The sequence below is a fragment of the Ranitomeya variabilis genome, chromosome 4 (assembly GCF_051348905.1).
Source record: "Ranitomeya variabilis isolate aRanVar5 chromosome 4, aRanVar5.hap1, whole genome shotgun sequence".
NCBI classification, from domain to species: domain Eukaryota; kingdom Metazoa; phylum Chordata; class Amphibia; order Anura; family Dendrobatidae; genus Ranitomeya; species Ranitomeya variabilis.
In genome coordinates this window covers 456,559,392-456,580,211 of record NC_135235.1, presented here as the reverse complement: position 1 = coordinate 456,580,211, position 20,820 = coordinate 456,559,392, and positions in this window count along the sequence as shown.

Genomic DNA, 20,820 nt, shown 5'->3' with positions numbered 1-20,820 from the left:
CTATTGCGCGCACATGTCAGCTGTAAAAAACAGCTGACATGTCGCGACTTTGATGTGCGCTCACCGCCGGAGCGCACATCAAAGCGGGGGTCCCGACATGTGACATACTATACCGTCACATGTCGGGAAGGGGTTAAGATTATTATGCAGGAAAATAGGGAAATTTTGAATTTTCAACAAATGTGTATTGGTAAACCTGATTACAGACCTGTTGAACCAATGTCAGCCATTTTATTCATTGTGTCTGCATAGTTTGTACTAATTGAAGTCTCTTTCTCTTGTTGCAGTAATTTTGTGGAGAGAATTTACACTTTGAAAATGCCTCGTAAATGTGCAAATATTGTTAACAATTTTTGTTACGTGTGTGGTTATGTGACATTTGCCAACCAAAGAAGACCAATTACTCCACTTGTGAAGACTGCTTACCATCATTACTTTGGTGTAAAGGTTGGTGATCAGGAGAAGCCCTGGGCTCCACACATTTGCTGCAATAGTTGTTCAGTAAATCTGGTTGCATGGTTGAAGAATAAAGGACGTTCTATGCGTTTTGGTGTGCCAATGATTTGGAGGGAGCCAAGAAATCATGTAGACGACTGCTATTTCTGCATGGTTGCTCCTCTTCAGCATGGCATGTCAAGAAAAAAGAAGGGGACTATTGAGTACCCTAACATCCCCTCGGCTATAAGACCAGTCCCACATGGGAAAGATCTTCCCGTTCCTCGCCCTCCAAAGGAATATGTACTGGAATCAGATCAGGAGGAAGAATCGCCCGGAAGTTCATCACAAGATCTTGAATATGATTCACAGTCTGCATCAAATGAACCACATTTGCTTTCTCAGGGTGAACTCAATGATCTGATACGCGACCTGGACCTGTCGAAAGAAAAGGCAGAGCTTCTGGCTTCAAGATTAAAACAATGGAACTTTCTACTGTACAATGTTAAAGTGACTGCCTATAGGCATCGACAAAGAGATTTACATGTTTATTTTAAAAAGCAAGACAATCTCGTTTTCTGCACCAGTGTTGATGGTTTAATGTCCGCTATGAATGTTCAGTACAACCCACTAGATTGGAGACTTTTCATCGACGGTTCAAAGGTTAGTTTAAAAGCTGTACTATTGCACAATGGAAATGTTCTTCCTTCCGTTCCTGTAGGCCATGCTGTTTGCATGAAAGAAACCTACAACAATATGAAACTGCTTCTGGACGCAATAAAATACAGTGACCACCAATGGCAGATCTGTGCAGACTTGAAAGTGGTTGCAATATTGTTAGGCATGCAGTTGGGATACACAAAATATTGCTGTTTCCTATGTGAGTGGGACAGCCGTGCTAGATCTTCTCACTACAATATAAAAGTGTGGCCTACAAGGGACAAAATGTGTCCTGGAATTAAGAATGTTCAACACTGTCCACTTGTTGAACGCAGTAAAATCATTCTGCCGGCGCTACACATTAAACTTGGTCTTATGAAAAATTTTGTTAAGGGAATGAACCAAGAAGGAAATGCTTTTAAGTACCTCAGAGGGAAGTTTCCACAACTCAGTGATGCTAAAGTGAAAGAAGGTGTCTTCATTGGTCCTCAAATTCGTGACCTACTTAGGGATGGAAATTTTGACGAGATCCTACAAGGCAATGAGAAGGCGGCATGGCAAGCCTTCAGAGATGTTGTACGTGGCTTCTTGGGAAACAGACGAGTTGATAACTATGTTGATATTGTGAATAACCTTCTTACAAAGTATCATAAATTAGGCTGCAACATGTCATTAAAAATACACTTTCTGGACTCTCATCTGGATTTCTTCCCGGACAATTGTGGTGCAGTAAGCGATGAGCATGGTGAGCGATTCCACCAAGATATTTTAAATATGGAACAAAGATATCAGGGCAAGTGGAATGCTTCCATGCTTGCAGACTACTGTTGGACATTAATCAGAGATGTACCAGAAGAAAACTTCAATAGACAAGCAAAAAGAAAGCGTTCTCGTGAATAGGTCTTGTCTGAACTGTTGTGTTCAGTTAATGTATTGTGTTCTTGCTATTTTAATCATATTTTAAACAATATTTCAAGTTTGAACATGACATTTGTGTGCAATTTATACTCTTGTAATGAATGCTTCTCGCTACCTACAGCACATACATCCATGGCGTGTATCTAAAAAACGAGAGCTAATTAAACAATTCTGTGGGTATATTTGAGTTTCTCGACCCAAAATTAGTAATATTTGCCTATTTTCATCAAAGAAACATAAAAAAAGTTGTTTTTTGTTGGCCTGTGTAATTTATTACTGCCCAAGGATACAAATACCTCTTTATGTTCCTAGAAGATAAAAATAATTTTTGCCAAAAAACTAGAAGAATATGGCACCTACACATCAGGGGCCAGGTGGTTTGTGCCTCTGGCCATGTTATATCACTTAGAGCTCCCAAGACACCTTTCTCTAATGTGCAAATACCTGAAGGGGGTATGACAGGGTTAATTCTTGTCTTTCCAAATATTCTCCTTTCACTTTCTGGCTCTTGGCAGGGGAATTGGATTGAATTTCCATAATAAAATGTACAACTGCTAATCGCTGACACTAAAAAAATGCAATAAAGAAAAGTAGCAAGATTAATTAAAGTTAAGCACGAACTAGCTTGACAGTGTAAACAGGCAATTATACAATTACGTTATCCCCTCACACGTGGGTGTACATAGTGAGTCTTCATTTATTCTAGTCCTTGTCACTGTGCCCTAAAGACGACCTCTTGCGCTGTTCTCCTGAATCTGTCAGTTTCTTTTTTTCTTTTGTTCCTGTCCTTCTCCATTCCTGGGATGTAGGGGCTCCTCTTTGTATGTACAGTAAGTCTAGAGTTTCATCATAGGGGACTTTTCTAGCCAATTTTTCTCTGCGGGTGTTTTCTTGAGGACCTCACCCACTTGACAACAACAAAACTAGGTTTGCATACAGTATAGGTAAAAAGGTACATATCTCAGGGACATAGAGGAGAATAAGAAAAACACTGTATCCAGAACCGCTGCATTTATAGCAGATAAAACAATGACATATTTGTCATCTTTAAGCATTGATATGGTACTATATATACTCGGCTATGAAGATTGGTTACAGTGTATGAGATGAGTGTAGATGGTGGTAGTTAGTTATTTTTACCCCTGATGATGCTGCATAACAGCAGCGATAAACGTGGAGGTCTAACCCAACTGACATGTTTCATGGTACACCATTGGTTCGTGGATCCTATATTATAGAAAAAAACACAAAAATTGAGCTTGACTTGAGTTGGTAAATATGCAGAACTTAAACGCAGGTTCACATTGGCCACAAAACATATAAACCTACAAGAGAAAAAGTGAACAAAAACCCTGGTATAGCTAAGCAAATAAAAAGCAAAAAAAAGTGCATTTAACTAACAGAGTTTTTAGTAATACTTTTTTTTTCTAAAACAAAATAGCATAAAAGTCATCACACCACGACAAGGTAACTCTGATCGGGACTCTGTTATTTAAATGCACTTTTTTGCATCTTCCTCACAGGGGGGACAGAGATATGGCACTCAATACCTCTACCGGACCTCAGACCAAAGACTCTCCCAGCAACCAGGTGAAACTTCGGAAAAGTCCTCAAGCTGTGACGAGACTTGAAGTGACAGAACTTCTCGTCTCTGTTGCATCTACTTTTCTCAGAACCTGTAAGCACTGTAATGCCTAACCTTGCTCCCACTCACTCATATCTGACTAGACTCTCTCCTTCTTCAGAATCCCCTTAACTTGGAAAACTTTTTCTTATAAAACTTATCTATCCCCTCCTAAAATGGGGCTAATCCCAACACTGTCAACTATCTAATAACCTCTGTAGTGCAAGCTTTATTCCTATACCTAGTATAGTTCCCCTAGTGGACAGATCCCAGGGACGGCCTTCAAGCCTAGAGGAGAACCGAGACCCAAAACCAGCCATAGGGACAAAACATAAACTTTTTATCACACATAAATAAATATAAAATAGCAAACTATATCATACAACTGCCTTATTGACATGACGTCTTCATCTACTCTACCACCCCCCTACATGTTCACCTGTGATCAACGGCAGTCTTGATGAATCTGGCCCAAAGATTGGATGTCCCAGGGGCACAATGTGCCCAGCAGATACAGTTGAAACCAGAAGTTTACACACACACTATATAAAAAGACACATAAGCATGTTTTTCTCAATATCTGAAATTAAATCAGAATAAACCTTTCCTGTTATAGGTCAATTAGGATTACCATATTTATTAATATTTGTCAAATTCCAGAGTAATGAGAGAGAATGTTGTAAGGAATTTTTATTACTTACTGCAAAGTAAAAAGTTTACATACATGTCATTAGTATTTGATACCATTGCCATTAAACTGAATACTCTGTGTCAAACGTTTCGGATATCCTTCCACAAGCTTTTCACAATAGTTGGTCGGAATTTGGGTCCATTCCTTCTGACTAAAACTGGTGTAATTGATCCAGATTTGTAGGTCGCCTTGCTCGCACCTGCCTTTTCAGCTTCACCCATACATTTTCAAAAGGATTGAGATCAGGGATTTGTGATGTCCACTACAAAACATTGACTTTGTTATCCTTAAGCCACTTTGTTACCATTTTGGCAGTATGCTTCAGGTCATTGTCCATTTGGAAGATCCATTTCCTCCCAAGCTTTACCTTCCTGGCTGGTGTCTTGAGATGTTGCTTCAGTATTGCCACATAATCTTTTCTCATGATGCCATTTATATTGTGAAGTGCACCAGTCCCTCCTGCAGCAAAACAACCCCACAACATCATGCTGCCACCCCCATGTTTCACAGTTGGCATGGTGTTCTTAGGCTATCAAGCTTTTCCTTTTTCCCTTTTTCCTCCAAACGTAATGATGGTCATTATGCCCAAAATGTTCTATTTTAGTTTCATTAGAGCACAGGACATGTCTTCCAAAATTAAGCTCTTTGTTCCTGGGTTCATTTGCAAACAATAATCTGTTTTTTATGTTTCTTTTGGCATAATTGGTTCTTCCTGCAGAGTGGCCTTTCAGCCCATGTTGATACAGTACTCGTTTCACTGTGGATATTGACACAATCTTACCAGCTTCCCCCATCATCTTCACTAGGTCTTTTGCATTTGTCCTTGGGTTGATATGCACATATCGGACCAAAGCACGTTTATCTCTGGGACACAAAACCCTTCTACCTCCTGAGCGGTATGATGGGTGGACATTCCAATCTTGTTTGTACTTGCAGATAATTGTTTGTACAGATAAACAAGGAACCTTCAGGTATCTTGAAATTATACCCAAGGATGAGCCAGACTTGTGCAAGTCCACAATTCTCTTCCTGATATCTTCGATGATTTCTTCAGACTTTCCCATGATGCTACATAAAGATGCAGTGTGTTTCAGGTGTGCATTGAAATACATCCACAGGTGTTTCTCTAATTAACTCAGATGTTACCAAAAAAACAGAAGTTTCAAAACGCATGACATCATCATATGGGCAGTCCAGAATTGTTTAAAACAGTGTTTCCCAAACTCCAGTCCTCACGGACCCAACAGGTCATGTTTTCAGGATTTCCATAGTGATGCACAAGTGTTGTGAATTTACCTTTTGGCTCCCTCTAGTGGCTACTAGTGTTTTTACTCTGGGTATGTCTATCATCCCTTGTATGCTCACCTGGGTCGTTAGGTCAGGGGTGTTGCTATATTAGCTCCCTGGACCTTCAGTTCAATGCCTGGCAACGTTGATATCAGAGCTAATCTGTAGTGCTCTTGTCTACTGATCCTGGTTCCTGCTTGATTAAGCTAAGTCTGCTTTCTTGCTTTTTGCTATTGTTTTCGTTTGCATTTTAGTCCAGCTTGTACATAATCTGTATCCTATCCTTGCTGGAAGCTCTAGGGAGGCTGGAGTTCTCCCCCCGGGCCGTTAGACGGTTCGGGGGTTCTTGAATCTCCAGTGTGGATTTTTGTACTTCGCAGACTTGCTGATATCTCTGAGACCCTCGCCATTGGGGTCATAACAGTTTGCAGGGCCAGTATTAAATGTTAAATGCATTGCAGAAGCGGGATTATAAGAAAGAAAGTTCTGAGTTTTTTTTTCTCTCTCTCATTTTTTTTTCTTTTCCCCTTTACCTCTGAGTGGCTTGTGATTGCTGCAGACATGAATGTCCAGACCTTGATTACAAGTGTGGACCAGCTTGCTGCTCGTGTGCAGGGCATACAAGATTATGTTACCAGAAATCCTATGTCAGAACCTAAGATACCGATTCCTGAACTGTTTTCCGGAGACCGATTTAAGTTTAGAAATTTCAGGAATAATTGTAAATTGTTTTTGTCCCTGAGACCCTGTTCCTCTGGAGACTCCGCTCAGCAAGTGAAAATTGTTATTTCTTTTTTACGGGGCGACCCTCAGGATTGGGCTTTCTCGCTGGCGCCAGGAGATCCGGCATTGGCTGATATTGATGCCTTTTTTCTGGCGCTCGGTTTGCTTTATGAGGAACCCAATCTTGAGATTCAGGCAGAAAAAGCCTTGCTGGCTATGTCTCAGGGCCAGGACGAGGCTGAAGTGTATTGCCAAAAATTTCGGAAATGGTCCGTGCTGACCCAGTGGAACGAGTGTGCATTGGCTGCAAATTTTAGAAATGGTCTTTCTGAAGCCATTAAGAATGTGATGGTGGGTTTTCCCATTCCCACAGGTCTGAATGATTCTATGGCCCTGGCTATTCAAATCGACCGGCGGTTGCGGGAGCGCAAAACCGCAAATTCCCTCATGGTGTTGTCTGAACAGGCACCTGAATTAATGCAATGTGATAGAATCCTGACTAGAAATGAGCGGAAAATTCATAGACGCCAGAATGGCTTGTGTTACTACTGTGGTGATTCTACACATGTTATCTCAGCATGCTCTAAACGTCTTACTAAGGTTGTTAGTCCGGTCGTCATTGGTAATTTGCAACCTAAATTTATTCTATCTGTAACTTTGATTTGCTCACTGTCATCGTATCCTGTCATGGCGTTTGTGGACTCAGGTGCGGCCCTGAGCCTTATGGATCTGTCATTTGCCAAGCGCTGCGGATTTGTTCTTGAGCCATTGGAAAATCCTATCCCTCTTAGGGGTATTGATTCTACGCCATTGACAAAAAATAAACCGCAGTTTTGGACACAGGTTACCATGTGCATGACTCCCGAACATCGGGAGGTAATACGTTTTCTTGTTCTGCATAAAATGCATGATTTGGTTGTTTTGGGTTTGCCATGGTTACAGACCCATAATCCAGTCTTGGACTGGAAGGCTATGTCAGTGTCAAGTTGGGGCTGCCATGGAATTCATGGAGATTCCCTGCCCTTGTCTATTGCTTCTTCTACGCCTTCGGAAGTTCCGGCGTATTTGTCTGATTATCAGGATGTCTTCAGCGAGTCTAAGTCCAGTGCACTGCCTCCTCATAGGGAATGTGACTGTGCAATAGATTTGATCCCTGGCAGTAAGTTTCCTAAGGGGAGACTGTTTAATCTGTCGGTACCTGAACATACCGCGATGCGTTCATATATCAAGGAGTCTCTTGAGAAGGGGCATATCCATCCTTCTTCTTCCCCTCTTGGTGCGGGATTCTTTTTTGTGGCCAAAAAGGACGGATCTTTGAGGCCTTGTATTGACTATCGGCTTTTAAATAAGATCACTGTCAAATTTCAGTATCCTTTGCCGTTGTTGTCAGATTTGTTTGCCCGGATTAAAGGTACCAAGTGGTTCACCAAGATAGACCTTCGTGGTGCCTACAACCTTGTGCGCATTAGGCAGGGCGATGAATGGAAAACCGCATTCAATACGCCCGAAGGTCATTTTGAGTACTTGGTGATGCCATTTGGGCTCTCTAATGCACCTTCAGTTTTTCAGTCCTTCATGCATGACATTTTCCGGAAGTATCTGGATAAATTTTTGATTGTTTATCTGGATGATATTCTGTTTTTTTCTGATGATTGGGACTCGCATGTGGAGCAGGTCAGGATGGTTTTTGAGATTTTGCGTGAAAATTCTTTGTTTGTAAAAGGCTCAAAGTGTCTCTTTGGTGTACAGAAGGTTCCCTTTTTGGGGTTCATTTTTTCCCCTTCTGCTGTGGAGATGGATCCAGTCAAGGTCCGAGCTATTCATGATTGGACTCAACCCTCGTCAGTTAAGAGTCTTCAGAAGTTCTTGGGTTTTGCTAACTTCTACCGTCGTTTTATCGCAAATTTCTCTAGCGTTGTTAAACCGCTGACGGATATGACCAAGAAAGGCTCTGATGTAGCTAACTGGGCTCCTGCTGCCGTGGAGGCTTTCCAGGAGTTGAAACGCCGGTTTACTTCGGCGCCTGTTTTGTGCCAGCCTGATGTCTCACTTCCCTTTCAGGTTGAGGTGGATGCTTCGGAGATTGGGGCAGGGGCCGTTTTGTCGCAGAGAGGCCCTGGTTGCTCTACTATGAGACCTTGTGCCTTTTTCTCTAGGAAGTTTTCGCCGGCAGAGCGAAATTATGATGTGGGCAATCGGTAGTTATTGGCCATGAAGTGGGCATTTGAGGAGTGGCGTCATTGGCTCGAGGGTGCTAAGCATCGGGTGGTGGTCTTGACTGATCACAAAAATTTGATGTATCTCGAGTCTGCTAAACGCCTGAATCCTAGACAGGCCCGCTGGTCATTGTTTTTCTCCCGTTTTGACTTTGTGGTCTCGTATTTACCAGGTTCTAAGAATGTGAAGGCCGATGCTCTGTCTAGGAGCTTTGTGCCTGATGCTCCTGGAGTCGCTGAACCTGAGGGTATTCTTAAGGAAGGAGTTATCTTGTCAGCGATTTCTCCAGATCTGCGACGTGTGTTGCAGAGATTTCAGGCTGGTAGGCCTGACTCTTGTCCACCTGACAGATTGTTTGTGCCTGCTAAATGGACCAGCAGAGTCATTTCCGAGGTTCATTCCTCAGTGTTGGCAGGGCACCCGGGAATTTTTGGCACCAGAGATCTGGTGGCCAGATCCTTTTGGTGGCCTTCCTTGTCAAGGGATGTGCGGTCATTTGTGCAGTCCTGCGGTACTTGTGCTCGAGCTAAGCCTTGCTGTTCTCGTGCCAGCGGGTTGCTCTTGCCCTTGCCTGTCCCGAAGAGACCTTGGACACACATCTCTATGGATTTCATTTCGGATCTCCCGGTGTCTAAAGGCATGTCTGTCATCTGGGTGATATGTGATCGTTTCTCCAAGATGGTCCATCTGGTTCCTTTGCCTAAGCTGCCTTCCTCTGCTGATCTGGTTCCTGTGTTCTTCCAGAACGTGGTTCGTTTGCACGGCATTCCTGAGAATATTGTGTCGGACAGAGGTTCCCAGTTTGTTTCCAGGTTCTGGCGATCCTTTTGTGGTAGGATGGGCATTGATTTGTCGTTTTCGTCCGCTTTTCATCCACAGACTAACGGACAAACGGAACGAACTAATCAGACTCTGGAGGCGTATTTGAGGTGTTTTGTCTCTTCTGATCAGGATGATTGGGTGACCTTCTTGCCGTTGGCTGAATTTGCCCTTAATAATCGGGCTAGTTCTGCCACCTTGGTTTCGCCATTTTTCTGCAACTCCGGTTTCCATCCTCGTTTTTCCTCGGGACATGTGGAGCCTTCTGACTGTCCTGGAGTGGATTCTGTGGTGGATAGGTTGCAGCGGATCTGGAATCATGTGGTGGACAACTTGAAGTTGTCACAGGAGAAGGCTCAGCGTTTTGCCAATCGCCGCCGCGGTGTGGGTCCCCGACTTCGTGTTGGGGATTTGGTATGGCTGTCTTCTCGATTTGTTCCTATGAAGGTCTCCTCTCCCAAATTTAAGCCTCGTTTCATTGGTCCTTACAAGATATTGGAGATCCTTAATCCTGTATCCTTTCGCCTGGATCTTCCGGTGTCGTTTGCCATTCACAACGTATTTCATAGGTCCTTGTTGCGGCGGTACGTTGTGCCTGTGGTTCCTTCTGCTGAGCCTCCTGCTCCGGTGTTGGTTGAGGGCGAGTTGGAGTACGTGGTGGAGAAGATCTTAGATTCTCGTCTCTCCAGGCGGAGGCTTCAGTACCTGGTCAAGTGGAAGGGCTATGGTCAGGAGGATAATTCCTGGGTGGTCGCCTCTGATGTGCATGCGGCCGATTTAGTTCGCGCCTTTCACGCCGCTCATCCTGATCGCCCTGGTGGTCTTGGTGAGGGTTCGGTGACCCCTCACTAAGGGGGGGGTACTGTTGTGAATTTACCTTTTGGCTCCCTCTAGTGGCTACTAGTGTTTTTACTCTGGGTATGTCTATCATCCCTTGTATGCTCACCTGGGTCGTTAGGTCAGGGGTGTTGCTATATTAGCTCCCTGGACCTTCAGTTCAATGCCTGGCAACGTTGATATCAGAGCTAATCTGTAGTGCTCTTGTCTACTGATCCTGGTTCCTGCTTGATTAAGCTAAGTCTGCTTTCTTGCTTTTTGCTATTGTTTTCGTTTGCATTTTAGTCCAGCTTGTACATAATCTGTATCCTATCCTTGCTGGAAGCTCTAGGGAGGCTGGAGTTCTCCCCCCGGGCCGTTAGACGGTTCGGGGGTTCTTGAATCTCCAGTGTGGATTTTTGTACTTCGCAGACTTGCTGATATCTCTGAGACCCTCGCCATTGGGGTCATAACACACAAGTGAGAGAACTCCTGATACTTCCATCACCTGTGCAATACTAAGGAAATCCTGAAAGCATGACCTGTTGGGGTCCGTGAGGACTGGAGTTTGGGAAACACTGGTATAAAGGCTTAGTAATCTTAGAGTATGTAAACTTTTGACTTTGCTGTAAGCAATAAAAAATGCCTTAAAACATTATCTCTCTCCTTATTGTGGCATTTGGCGAATATTAATAATTATGTTAATCCTAATTGACCTGAAAAGGGAAAGGTTTATTCTGATTTCATGTCAGATATAGAGAAAATATGCATATGCGTCTTCATATAGTGTATCTAAACTTCTGGTTTCAACTGTATGTCAAACAGATTTGTGCTGATCATTGGAGACATTCTACTTTCTTTTGATATTACGTTTACTGATTATTTTGTCTATATGTTTGCTTACTTCTGATGGGTCTTCATACACAGTAGTTTCTCACAGACTATGTGTGTTGCCATTGATGTGGTTTGCTCTCAATATTTAAAACTAGATTCCCATGATTTTTTGCATCTCCTATGACTAAGGGCATTTTCTATGCCAGAAACGCGTCAGACAGATCCTCTCATTATTTATGTGAATTTCAAAACAGATTTTTTTTCTTTTATGCAGTATTTTGGATGGATGTGCCAAATTCCTCTTTTACTCCATTTTATTGTTTACTGACTGTGCAAGACCAGCAGGATTGGCACCCATCTGCTATTAGTTCCTGGTGCGTATTCGAATAACCGACAGCATGGTGCGCTCTCATTTTCCTATCTCTCGGTGACTTTTAGGATTGTTACATCCAATAGGAGGCATCACAGATATAGCCCTCTTTCTGAAGAGGATATTTGCTTCTCTTGGCAGTAGCGTGATATTGTTATGTCATATGACCACTACAGCTGCTGATTGGCAGGGCTTTTAAAGGGAACCTGTCAGCTGATATATGGTGCTCATCCATGGGCAGTATGTATCGGCCACTGGCTGTAGTATCCCAGCCATGTATGCCTGCAGGCGTGTGTAGGCAGATGCTTGGCAGTCACTGTCCGGGGGCGAGGAGAAGATGCCAGGGACCCGCCTGTACGAATAGTCAATTGCGTGGCTCAGTTCCCAGCGGCTATTAAGAGTATGTTTTTCTATGAAATTCTGCAGCATTTCCTAGACAAACATACATGGCTGGGATACTACAGCCAGTGGCCAATACATGCTGCCCAAACCATGGGCAGTATGTATCAGCTGACAGTTTCCTTTTAACTATTCCATCAGTGAAGATGTCTGCTCTGATGAGAAATAGTGACGGCAGTAGCTGTCCAAGAAGTGCATATTTGTTTTTTTTATTATTTACTATTTCCACTTTAGCATAATGGACAACCCCTTTAAGATATCCATGAACCCTTAAAAATCTGATTTTTGCTGTTTTCATTTCTGACATAATATATCTGACAGATACATGAAGTCAGAAGGACAAATTAAATAACTCACAGGGCACGGTTATAGGTGACTGCTAGTTGAAGAATAGGACTGATTGTGTTATTATGCGAAGAAACAGGATACAGCGATGACCTCATCTGTATTGACTCTGTACATGTTAATAAAATATATGACAAATTTTTCTTTCAAATGTCCTAGTTCAGTAAGTAAAGTTATTGACATGGTTTATATGGAAAATTACTTCTGTATTCTGGGGTCTTCTGGTTTCCACATAAAAAAGCTTATTCATTGGATGATGAAACATTTTGTACTTTCTAATCTACGTCATTAGCTCTTAGTTATCATTTTTGCCTTGTGACATGATGGGTCAGCATACTGGAAAAATCATTGGTCATCAACAAACTGCTCCCTGATCATTAGAAAAAGTTGCTTTTGGAAGATATTTAGATTCCAATGTTTATTCTTGGCAGTGTCCTTAGGCAAAATTGTGAGCAAGATCACTGCCTTGGACGAGAAACAACCCCGTATGTCATAAAACAGCATGTAATCAGTGTCATAAGCGCTTTCACATTCCCTTCCAGAAAGTGTAAAAGTACTTCTACCAGTAGAAGTTAGACAATGCAGATAGGGAGAGCAGAGAAGAAACTGCTCAGCGGAGAGAAATATTGATTTATGGCTATCTAGCAAGTGAGGGTGAGTATCACTTACTATTATGGCCCATTACACTAGGACTTCGTGAGGACCACAGAGGTGCAAAAGTTCAATGTAGTTTATCTCAAGTGCAGGGGATTGGCACACTTATCTCTGAAGAGATTACCATCTGACTGTAACAAATATTATCAAAATTTCACCCATCATTGCAGCTGCCAAATATCTAAGTATATTCATATTAAAGGAAATATGTCAGCAGGTTTTTGTTCTGTAATCTGAAGACAGCAGGAGATGTTGGCTGAAACACAGATTTCAGCAATATGTCACTTTTTTGACTGTGTGCTGTTGTTTACTTACAATGAGGGTTTTATCACCCGGAGATAATCACTGCCAGACTACAGCTCACATGACTGCTAGACCAACCATGCCCCTAACTCTGTTAAGCAGATCACTGTCAATTTCCATAAAAGGCTGTTAGTCTCTGAGCTCTGCTACATGCTACATTTAATAACTCTGATAGTTTACTGGGTGCAGCCGTTGTGACACAAAGTGACACAGTTGGAATCAGCATGGATGCCAATAGGAATTTCTGGGCCCCATGCTGGCAAAACTTTCAGGCCCCTTGAGACTCCGCCCAGACTCTACCCCAGCTCTGCCTCCACCCTTCGAACCTTCCACAGTCCCACCGCCCACTAAAAAAAACTAAACTTCTCCACCACATCATCACCAATAAGATATTAAAAGTTCCCATCAAACACCAGATCACCTACATAGCCAGCAGCTTTTGTTCTGTCCAAAGGAACTTTTAAGCCGCTACCATGACTAGACTCTTTCGGCCGGGCTCTACTCTACTCTAACCTATTAAATATTTCCTAAAATATCCAATACTCTTTTTAGGTATATTTTTATGAATTTTTCTTTAAGGGGATGAGTCACATACATTTAAAAAAATGTTCATTAATACCACATACAAGGAACAAATACTGTCACACCATGACCAGACCACATATTACCACCACATAGTGACCAAATAATACCACGTACAAGGAACAAATACTGCCACACCATGACCAGACCACACATTACCATAACATAGCGATTAAATAATACCACATACTGTACACGGAACAAATACTGCCACACCATGAACAGATCACATATTATCAACACTTAGTATTGTGGGTTTTTTTTATTAATGATCAGCATTGTAGTATTCGGTCACTAAGTGCTATTATACACAGGAGCTCTATGTTTACTGTCAGTGTACAGGTAATACAGTGATCATTAGTGACATTATACACAGGGGTTCTGTATATAGTGTATAATGTACAGGTAATACAGCAATCACCAGTGGCATTATACACAGGAGCTCTGTATATAGTGTCAGTGTACAGATAATACAGTGATCACTAGTGACATTATACACAGGAGTTCTGGATGTAGTGTATAGTGTACAGGTAGTACAGTGATAACCGGTGGCATTGTACACAGGAGCTCTGTATATAGTGTCAGTGTACAGGTAATACAGTGATCACCAGTGACATTATACACAGGAGCTCTGTATATAGTGTCAGTGTACAGGTAATACAGGGATCACCAGTGACATTATACACAGGCGTTCTATATATAGTGTCAGTGTACAGGTAATACAAGGATCACCAGCGACATTATACACAGGAGCTCTGTATAAAGTGTCAGTGTACACTTAATACAAGGATCACCAGTGACATTATTCACAGGAGCTCTGTACATAGTATACAGTGTATAGTGTCAGTGTTCAGGTAACACACTGACTCACCAGTGAAGTCTCTAACTGAAGTCCTTCATCTTTGCTTTTCTTTTTCATGCAGCGCAGACCGCCTTGACTTCTTCTAGCCAGGACTCGTCTCTGCAGAAAATAACACACAGTTATCTAGAGCACCGCTTCAAGAGCACATTCCCCACTTTTTCCACTTTCTTCTACACTACACATCTGAATACAGAAGTGCACCCACCATTAATACATAATTAGTTATTATGCAACCCACCATTCCAAATATTATAATCCACCACTATGACCCCACTAACTATGCATAGCCACTTTCCCCACCTAATATATAAATTAAGTAGCACTTGAACTATTTCCCCAATTCATTACCAGTCACTGCATCCTCAATGCCCCCACTATGTACCTCCCACTCCATCTATTCTTTATATTTACATGCCCATTATGCTCCAATTCATTGTCACATATTCTTTTTCTCCTACCCTCTATTCATTAGCTACTGCAGTCCCCCACATACATCACTCCCCCACCCTAAAAATTCAGCATTATTTGCTCTCCCCCAGGTCATCATTTGCTCTCCCCACCCCCACCTTGAATTCATCATTTGCTCTCCCCACCCCCACCTTGAATTCATCATTTGCTCTCCCCACCCCCACCTTTATTTCAATTGCTGTCCCCTGTCCCTCACACCCCACTTCGTCATTTGCATCCCCGTCCCCTCCCCTACTTCATCATTTGCATTCCCCCTCCCCTACTTCATCATTTGCAGTTGCCCTCCCCCCACTTTAAATTGCAGTCCCCCTACTTCATTATTTGCAGTCAACTATCCCTCTCAGTTCAACTGCAGTCTCCCTTACTTCTTCATTTGCAGTCCTCTAAACCTCTCTCTTCATTTGCCGTCCCCCATCCCCCTCTCACTTCATCATTTGCAGTCCTGCCTCTGAAACACTTCATCATATGTAGTCCCCCTCATACCACTTCATAACGTGCAGCCCCCTTACCCCACTTCATAATGTGCAGTCCCCCTCCCACTGACTTCATCAATTGCAGTCTCCATCCCCCCTCACTTCATCATTTGTAGTCACCCCTTAGACACATTTCATCACGTGTAGTCACCTTCCCCCTCATTTCATCATGTGCAGTCCACTTCCCCACCTCATCATGTGTAGTCCCCCGACACTCTTCATTGTGTGCAGCGCCCCTCCCCTACTTCATCATGTGCAGTCCCCCTCAAACACACTTCATTATGTGCAGTTCCCCTGCCCCACTTCATCATATGCAGTCCCCCCTCAGACACACTTCATCATTTGCAGTCCTCCATCCCCCCTACTTTGTCATTTGCAATACCCATCCCTCCTCACTTCATTATTTGCAGTCCCCCCTCAGACACAATTCATCATGTGCATTTCCCCTCCCCCACTTCATCATGCGTAGTCCCCCCAAACACACTTCACCATGTGCAGACCCCTCCCCCAATTCATCATGGGCAGTCCCAACAGACACACTTCATCATGTGCAATCCCCCTCCCTGCACTTCATCATGTGCAATATCCCCCAGACACACTTCATTATGTGCAGTCCCCATCCCTACTTTGTCTTTTGCAGCCCCCCTCCCCTAACCCATTTAATTCATTTTATGAAGAAAACAAAAACGTTTTCATACTTACCACCCTGACGATCCCCTGCAGGCACATCTCTGCTTCTAGCATCTTCCATATGCGCCGTCATCTGACCGGAAGTACAGAGAAGGTGGAGGGAGCAGGAGCTGCGCAGCTGTCAAGGTATCAAAGAAGCTCTCAGGCCCCAGCACCATTGTGTGCGCACCTCAGCGCACAGCAATTTATTGCATGATGGGGCCAGGTGAGCAGAAGCACAAAAGCGGGCCCTGCATTATACCCTATGAGGGAGCTGCATTATACCCTATGGGGGGCTGCATTATATTCTATGGGGGACTGCATTATATTCTAAGAGTGGGCCTACATCACAGTATATTCTCTCAACGGGACTGCATTATATTCCAGAGGGACTGCAATATATTCTATGAGGGGGTTACGTTATATGCTATGAGGGGGGCTACATAATATCCTATGAGAGGGCTACATTATACCCTATGAGGGGAGCTGCATTATATTCTATGAGGGGGGCTACATTATATTATATGAGGGGTCTACATTATATTCTATTAGGGGGCTGCATTATATTCTATGAGGGGGGCTACATTATATTCAATGATGGGGCTGCATTATATTCTATGAGGGGGCTACATTACACCATATGAGGGGAGCTGCATTATATTCTATGAGGAGGACTACATTATATTCTATGAGGGGGCTACATTATACCCTATGAGGGGAGCTGCATTATATTCTATGAGGTGGCTGCATGATATTCTATGAGGAGGGCTACATTATAATCTATGAGGGGGCTACATTATATTCTATGAGGGGGGCTGCATTACATTCTATGAGCTACATAGTGGGCCCCAGGAATGATTTTCTCTGGTGGGCCCAAGGTGGTCCAGTCCGACACTGCCCATACATGAATGGTCTCAGGATGCTTAACCATCCACATGACATAGGACTCATGGTAGTGCTCACTAGTGATGATACTCGATCATGGGGAAGCTCGGTTACGCTCATTACTCGATCGAGCATCGCAGGTGCTCCAGGTCAATACTCGATCCCCTGGGCCACATGTTTTGTGGCTGTAAGACAGTCAATAAACATGAGGAGATTGCCTGCCATACACTGTAATGCATGTTGGCTACTGGCATTACTGTGATTGCCGGCTGCATCGCGTCATCGGGTCTCATGCAAGACCCGGTGATGCGATGCTCAGCACAATCTCCTCTGGAAGCAGTTCAGGGAGAGTTGATGTCGGACTAGAGCAGACATATTGGCAGTTTTAAACTGCTATTGAAGTACTTGTATACCGCTGCAGCACCATTAAAAACAAGAAAAAGTTTTAAGTGCTGCATACTGTTCTTTCTCTAGTCAAACCACTGTTACTTGCATTCAGTGTAGGGATAGCTGGTGGACGAGGGATAATTTTGGATTAGAGGCATGAAGGCAGGGTTTATTGCCTTACAGTGCTTCTATAGGTACATGCAGCGCCCCAGAGTCCTGGTCGTTGCAGTAATGTGGTTCTTCCACCAGGAGGAGTGATATTACGTCCGAAGGCAATAAAGGAGATCTCTCACAAACCACACAAAACACTTTACACTCCAGGCCGCCAGGGGGAGCAACCCTCCTATCTATTAGGGCACTCCTCACAATTAGGTAAAACTGGTGGTCTGGATAGAAAGTTGGTCAGAACCCGACGGAGTTTGGCAGAAGCTGGCTGGAGTGAGCTCCAGCCAGATCCAGACTTTGGTCTGAGGAGGACGTGGGTCCACGGAGCTGCGCCTGCCCCACGTGCGGCAGCACCCTAGGAAAGAGACATTGAAGAGAAGTGTATTATAGAGGGTGAGAAACGAAGTCATAGCAAAAAGGAGAGGAAACCAGAAGGAGTTCGGCCCTGTGAAAGGCTGCCTCCTTCTGAGGCGCAGGAATTCCGGTCGCCAGAATACCGAGGGAGCAAGGATCTCTACGCTTTACTTCAGAGACTGGCAGGACAGTTAATTCCACGTTGGCTGCCCGACCTTATACCTAGGAGGCACGGTGGCAACTTGTGGGGGCTGGGGCGTGGTAGGGTCCCTGTAAAAAGCCTCATGCCACCAGTCATACGGGTTTTGTCTTATCCTATCCATCAAGGGGACAGAGAGAAAGAGACTTAACATCTCCAATAGTTGTGAGGACCTTACCAAGAAGCTCAGCAGGGAGGTACTACAACACCCAGGCGCTAGAGGAAGGCTACTGATTTCCACCTGGATAAGGGGACTTTGGATTTGCCTTCGGATCGGCCGGACTCTGCCTGCCCTGTGGTCCATACCCTGGATCGTGGACACCGAAGCCTTCTGTAAAGGTAAACAGACCGCAACCTGGTGTCCTTGTTATTCACTGCACCTCACACCATTCACCATCTACACTCTGGGAAGCCCTGGGGACACACTTTACCTGTGGGAAGGTATACCATCTAGCTGCCATTACATCACCCCAGCGGACCCCTAAGCAGCGTCGGTCACCCTGACCGAATACCACAGGTGGCATCACGAACATTTCCCCTTTAAAGATCTGTCCCCCTTATTCTACATCCCCGCCGAGAACCAAAGGACCCGGTACCAAGTACCCCATTGCCCTACTGGGGCGCTCCATACACTTCTTCTAACAGCTAAAAACAAAGTCCTTTTCAGGGCTGCTTATTTTCTCTTCCCTAGTAGTACTGGAAAGTTTGAAGGCATATATTATATACCAAATTTACAAGGCTCAAGGCATGCTGCAAGGGACGGGGAAGTGGACGTTCTGCTGATGGTGAACGCAGAGACATAAAGACAATTGAAATATTCCTATTTTTACTGATGTATTCACATACACCTCTTCCAACCCAAAAAAAGGGTATACGGTTCATGGTTTCTTGTCCTCTTCTTCCACTATATCAACAACAACAGGGTAATCATGTGGTCCTCGCTCTAAATTTATAGAGGGTCATGAGGCGCCCTTGTTCACAATTTTTAGAGGTTCATCATGCGACCCTGGCTTCTGTGTCTTCCAGGGTATATTGGCTTTATGAGTCTAGGAGTCCCACTGCCTAACAATTTTAACAGACTGTGTATGAGGCCATTCTTTATGTCTAATACAGGGTCTATTGGAGTCCCTCTTCCTTCTATTTTTTGGCAGTTCTTGCATTGTCTGCATAGGCTTTATGAGTTTGAGTCCCTCCTTCATAAATTAAACAGGATGTGTCTGATCATGTCACACACACCACATACCCAGATAAGGTAGTATAATGTTAAAAATACATTTATCAGTGACTACCGGTTTTATTTCACCCCTCTACTATGTCATCTACTGTAGTCATACGTGAAGGAGAAATACGGTGAGATATGACCTGGCTATTAAAGGGGGAGGAGGCTTTTTTTTCTCTTTTTAATTTTGCCTTATATATAAAACATTATACAGGAAAGAATGTTCCCTAACATTTTCTCCTGTAAAATACATTTTAACTTTGGTTTTGTAGGTTTTACTGTCATTCTGTAAAAGTGGAATAATTGTCTGTCAACATTGTTCCCATGAGCAACCTGGGAGACAGAGATGCATCCAGGCATCTTCCCCATGCTGTTCCCATTCCATCTGAGAGCTGTTTCCATCCATTTCAGAGATTTTCCTGTCTCGCCAGCCCTCCTGTTAGGGTCTTCCGGTAAAATGCATCACATTGACTTCCATTGTACTCGTGACTTGAGTCAAGCCCGTCCGAGCGTCCGTCCTACTCGATTCTAGTACCGAGCACAGAAACATTTTAGTGCTTGCTCATCACTAGTGCTCACCTTTTCTTCTCTGGACAATCATTCTTCCTGATAAATCCAACTTCCAGATTTTGGGGGTTATTAGAGAAAATAGCTTTACAGGAACTTATCTTTATTCAGACATGAAAATAATCTGCATATAGAAAAGAAGCTAGATGTCTAGATAAGAACAAAGGATAAGTGCAAAGGACAGCAGTAACAAGAGTGTAATGTATAAAGCCGGTTGTACAGAATCTCGGATTGTAATTATTTAATTAGCAAAGTCCAAGACTCAAGAGAAGCAATATAATAGTCAAAGCTAAGGAAATTTCGGGCCAACTTGTGAGTTATAAGGGCAAGACAACTATTTTGTTTGAGCGGGAGGCCACAACTCATTCCGAGGTGAAAGGAAAGTTACCAACATTTTGTAGTTTGGCCAGAATGTTGTGTTAAATTGACGTGATTTTCTTATTATATAGATCATCAATATGGGAAATAGGGTACACAAGGTGTTAAGGTGTGGTTTAACAATGATTTCTAAATGCAGAAGGCCACGTTAGGCAGGGGTACAGATTTTAAAGAGAATTAATTATTGATTGATCGGAAGATAGCTACCCAGAATGTATGTATTTTTGGACATTCCCATCAACAATGCCAGTAAGTATCCCTGGAATCACATGCTGTCATCTGAGATTCTATCAGAGGTATTTTTTACCCACTAATTGCATCGAGAGAGGCCAAAGGATGCCAGAACAGACATATCACTAGTCCCGCACTACTTAAATGCCACTGTCAGAAATTTACAGCAGCATTGAAGTGGATAAATAGGATAGAAACAGCCAGCACTTGTCTTGTATGAAGTGGACTCGGATCCTGAGCTCGCTCTGCACATATGTGTAAGAGGGTCGGACAAGGAGTCCTGCCC